Genomic DNA, 5,317 nt, shown 5'->3' on the forward strand with positions numbered 1-5,317 from the left:
GGGAACAGCTGTTTACAACAAAGGAGGAAGGATTATGCAACAACATTTGGCAAGAAGAAATGACTGAAAACTGTGGTCATCAACAGGTCTTTATCTCTCTTGCGGTTTTGCATATTATCTTGCATCCTTCAGATCTTCAGGTAACCCAAAACACTTTAACTCCACCACTTAAATAGCCCTTTAATGCCAAACGCCGTCTACTCTGGATGATGTCTTTAATGAGAACTCACTATTGAACTTAATGAATGTAGAGAGCTAGTTGACTGGAATCAAGATTTATATTGTTTAAGTTTTGCATGACGGAAAAAGTCGAGTAGTATCTCTTGTGCATTGGTGAGAATTTTCTAGACTAAGTTGTGGATTGATGCACTATCTTTGGTCCTAGTTTAGAATTCATGTCTATGAGATTTGTGCATTCCCTAGTTTTGTTTTCACTTAACCAGTTTAGGCTTTTGCTTTGTTTGAGGACAAACAAAGGTTTAAGTCTATGGGAGTTGATAACACCGTATTTTGACCACTTTTATGGATCGTTTTGAAATACTTTTTCTATGTTTTTAATTGCTTTTAAGTACTTTTATTACGTTTTTCTAGTATTTGTAGTTCCAAGACTCTTTTCAGGTAACTTAGGGAAAAGTTTAACAAAATGGATAGAAAACCAGATTTCAGCTCAGAGTCAAACCGTCAGAAGTTCACCCTTGATTGAAGGCCTTCTCACCGTCTGATCCAGCTCAAATTTGGAGACCTTAAAGATGGAAGTATCAGCTTTCCAGTGCACTTTACAGCTTGGCAATCCAACGGTTCAATCAAAAGATACACGAAGAGCAAGATGTCCCGTAAACCAGCAGGCAAGCACTTCCACCCGCGGCCAAACACTCATTCCCCACGGTCAGAAGCATCCCGACCGCGGCAAACCACTCATTCCCCACGGTCAGAGCACTCCCAACCGCGGCCATCAACCTCCGAGCCCAAAAAGCCCATTTCTGAAGCCCACATTTGGAGAAAGCCTAAGTGACGTCCAGAGAGATCTTGAGCACTATAAATACATGTCTTAGGAACCCTAAACGGGGAGATAGAAGAGAACCGTATTATTTACTTCATACTTTTATTGTTTTTGCTTTAGCTTTTAGGGAGAGAGAGATTTGTTCTCTTGAACCCTTGTTTTTTCTTTTTCAATTTCGGTTTCTATTCTACTTCTTAATACTATGTCTTGGATTTTGTTCATTATGTCTGAGTAGTTCTATTGTTGGGATTAAGGGATTTTCGATGGGGATTTATATGTTCGATGAGAATTCCATGAGCTTTTGAGCCGAATCTTAGAAATTTTTCTTCTGAATTCGTTTTTACTGCATGAGAGTAGCGTCATGAACTACAATCTGATCCAGATGCTTGGTGACACGAAAGTGTTCATCAGGTATCAGATCTAGTTTGGGAGAGCAAAACAAACATAGGAGTGGAAACCTACCTATGGGCGATTTGTGAATTAGGACGAGTCTTAAACATAATGCATCTATTCTCTTCCAGGACCAGAGTGGAAACCTACTGCTCAGGGTTGAGAGAGATAGTTGTTTATGATCACGACAGTGGCGTATTCATACGTTCGTGACTCCAGTTCGAAAAGTTTAAGCTAAGATCTTACCAATTTACTCTCTAGCAATGTTTTGAATCGTTCGTACCCCGGAGAAAACTTCCTTGAGCCCAACGCATTCTTTCCCATTGATCTACACCGATTTTCTTTCAAGCTTTAGTTCAATATTGTCTTTCCTTTTTAGTTCATTTTCATTTAAGCAATTAGATATCCGTTTTTTTACATTTTTAGTCATTTTCGTTAAGTTTAGTTATTATGTCATTTAATTCCCGTATTTTCTTTTAAGATTTCGTTTTTACATTTTAAACACACCACCAAACCCCCACAAAACCGTTTTGGTTCTAGACTTCCTTACTTTATACTTATTTCAAAGGCTATTTGCAGGAAAAGATCCTCCTTCCCTGTGGATTCGATCCCTAAGTACTACAATCGATCAGCTGTGAACTTGCGGCTATTGATTTCAACTAGGATAAAACTTGACAACCCTTGACACCACACATCAAGTCACCATCAGGTTGAAAAAATCCTTGAAAGTTGTTCTTGGGGATAAAATTATGTGCAGCTTGAGAGGTAGGGTAAACTTGGTCTTGTGGGTTAGCTATATTGGGATTCCTGTAAGAGAGGTTCTGATTGGCATTGGCATACTGATATCTTTGGAACCTCTGATTCCCAATATAGTTTAGCACCTCCTGAGTAAGACCTTCTTCACTGATGTTCTCAAAGAATTGAGAAGGTTCCCCATACTCTCCTACAAAGTGCTTTGGTTTTTGAGTGGCCAATAACACCTTGTCCAACTTGCTTTCAAGTGTTTTAAATTCCTTCTCATACCTTTGATCCCTGCTTGAACTCTCACTTCTATTGGCTCTATCAAAGTCTTCTTCATATGTATCATTGCTCATTGCTAAGTTCTCAACCAGCTCTAAAGCAGCATGAATCTCCTTCCCCAGAAAGTTTCCATTGGAGGCAGTATCCAGCTGGTTCCTAATCTTGGGAAGAACCCCTCTATAAAGTGTGCTGAGAAGAGAAGCTTCACTAAACCCATGGTGTGGGCACTGGTTGGTGTAGCTCTTGAATCTCTCATATGCTTCACCAAACTCTCATTGCTATGTTGAGTGAAGCTGGAGATTTGGTTTCTTAGCTTTGCTGTTCTGGAAGTTGAGAAGAACTTAGACAGAAATGCCTGCTTTCATTGCTCACATGTCTGAATGGAGCCTCTTGGGAAATTCTTCTCCCATTGGTGTGCTTTGTCACCAAGACTGAAGGGGGATAATCTGAGCTTGAAGCTGTCCTCAGATACTCCATTTATCCTTGTCAAGTCACACACTTTATCAAATTGATCCAAGTGTTCCAAGGGATCTTCCATTGCCAATCCATGGAACTTGGAGTTTTGGACCATATTCAGTAAGGATGCCTTCACTTCAAAATTGTTGTTTTTCACAGGTGGTGCTTGAATTCCTGCTCCATACTGATGAGCATTGGCCCTGTCATTCTCTCCAACATAGACCTGTGGCTGCTCATATCTCCTTGGTTGGTTTTGGAAGGGCTGTTGGTGGTGAGCCTGTTGTCTTTGCTGTACATTGGCCTGGTGCCTTTGCTGATGAGCTGGAGCTTGTCCCATGTGGATATAAGCTTGCTATTGATGCACCAGTTCCTGCTGAACATTACCCTGATGGAACCCTTAACCAGCTCCATTTCCATTTGCATTACCAGCGGGATTACCAGCTCCATTACCCTGTTGCACCTGAGCCTGTTGCCCCTCTTGAACCTGCGGCTCAATATCAACTACATGCTGTCTCTGATCTTCCATATCAGCCTGATCAGTCTGTCTTCTGATAAGAGACGTCCTAGAATTGTCACACACTTGGCTCGGTGAAGGTTGATAGATCCTTGATTCCAGATAATTCGGAGAAAGAGATGCTAAGGCGTGAGTGTAAACCCGAATATCCTTAGACCCAATTTCAATGAACGAATGAAAACGAGGCGATGGACAAAGAAAAGAACAAGGGTTGCGATATTGGATGTTAGGGGGTGAGACAAGGCCCAAAATTCCCTAAGCCCCAGATATGACTACAAACCCTCTCTCACTCTTTGTAAGCGAAGGCTGCGTCAAGCAGGATGAAACTACTTGATAAACCAAAAACGATCAAATGGCTAACAACCAAATATCGATAAGTTCTCAAAGAACAAAAGAGAAAACTAAAAGGAAAATTTTATTAAGTGAAAAGTGATGATCAAGTCTGAGTACATCGATGCCTTTATATAGAGGCAAAAGAAGACCATCGGTCATACATGGAAAATAAAAGACAATAAATGAAAATGAAAGATACGTTGAATAACAATCAGACTTCCGGAATGACCCTTCACATCCTTTCACTAAACTCTTGAACTTCTAGCCGTTATACTTGGCCGCGAATCGAACCACGATCGTGAGATGGGTGTGCCTTAACCTCGTTAAAACCCCATTCAATAAACCTAGTGGGACAAACCCGAATGCAAGGAAAAAAGAGTATTAAAACAGCACCCCAACCAAGTTAGTTCGGACCCGAGTACATGATTATGGTCATGTCCTTATGAACTAAACCACTCGTTGGCCTTGGCTCCTAAGGCCGGTTAGCACTCGCTGGATTGCTCCCGTAAGCATTTTGGTACGTGACCTAGTCATTGGACCGGCTGGCACGGCCAGGACTTCATCTGGGTCGGTATCTTGGTCTTGTTCCTCGGCCTGAACCTTGGCTTGTGCCTCGTCCTTTGTTCCCATCGGTTCCATGATTCTATCATCCCCCCCCTCTTGAAAATGACTTGTCCTCAAGTCTGCTTCATCTGCATGAAAAGGAATGATATCAGCGATATTGAAACTTGAACGGACGGAGTACTTACCTTGGAGATCGATCTTGTATGAATTGTTATTGATCCGCTCTAGGATAGTGAATGGTCCGTCCACTCTTGGCATCAGCTTAGACTTCCTTTCTTCCGGAAACCTCTCTTTTCTTAGGTAGATCCACACTTGGTCTCCGGGCTCAAACATCTTTTTGGTCTTTCCTTTGTTTGCGTATTTCTGGAATTGCTCTGTCTTCCTTTCGATGGTTTGCCTTGCTTTTGCGTGCATCTTCTTCACTAAGTCCGCTTTCTTTTTCCCATCCATGTTTTCACGCTCAGTCAATGGTAAAGGGGTTAGATCCAAGGGTGTAAGAGGATTAAAACCATAAACTAACTGAAATGGTGAAAACAAGGTGGTAGAGTGAACTCAACATGAGGTAGACAATCCTCCCAAGTTCTAAGGTTCTTTTTAATAACCGATCTCAAAAGAGCTGATAAGGTCCTATTGACCACTTCCGTTTGACCGTCGGTCTGAGGATGACAAGTTGTGGAAAAACACAATTTAGTTCCTTGATAACTAAGAGTTTTCAAGGCTCTTTGTAGAGGTTATCAATCCCTTGTCTTGTAGTACAAGGGGTTTATCAATCCATATGTGGTGTTAGACACTAAACTATGTGATCAGATTCTTAATTCAAGCAAACAAGAGTGGCTTTGATTAACTAATGACAACTACAAACTTAAAAACAGGATTAAAGACTAAAGAAGAACTAAACAATGACAAGTGATATGATTATGATATGATGGAGGCATGAGATTCTAGACATGATAGTTGGTTAGGGTGCTTTGGTGCTAAACTAGAAATACTAATGACAATGATGAGACATGATTCAAATGATTAAGAACTCTAATCTAGGT

At 41.0% G+C, this 5,317-nt stretch overlaps 1 non-coding gene across 1 annotated transcript; it reads left to right on the top strand.

The window, feature by feature from the left end:
- Nucleotides 1–2,620: 2,620 nt before the first annotated feature.
- Nucleotides 2,621–2,726, top strand: LOC112083615. The gene has a single exon (XR_002897751.1). It is a non-coding gene; the product is annotated as a small nucleolar RNA R71 (small nucleolar RNA).
- Nucleotides 2,727–5,317: the final 2,591 nt, after the last annotated feature.

Source organism: Eutrema salsugineum, unplaced genomic scaffold, assembly GCF_000478725.1.
Source record: "Eutrema salsugineum unplaced genomic scaffold, Eutsalg1_0 scaffold_6, whole genome shotgun sequence".
Taxonomy (NCBI): Eukaryota; Viridiplantae; Streptophyta; class Magnoliopsida; order Brassicales; family Brassicaceae; genus Eutrema; species Eutrema salsugineum.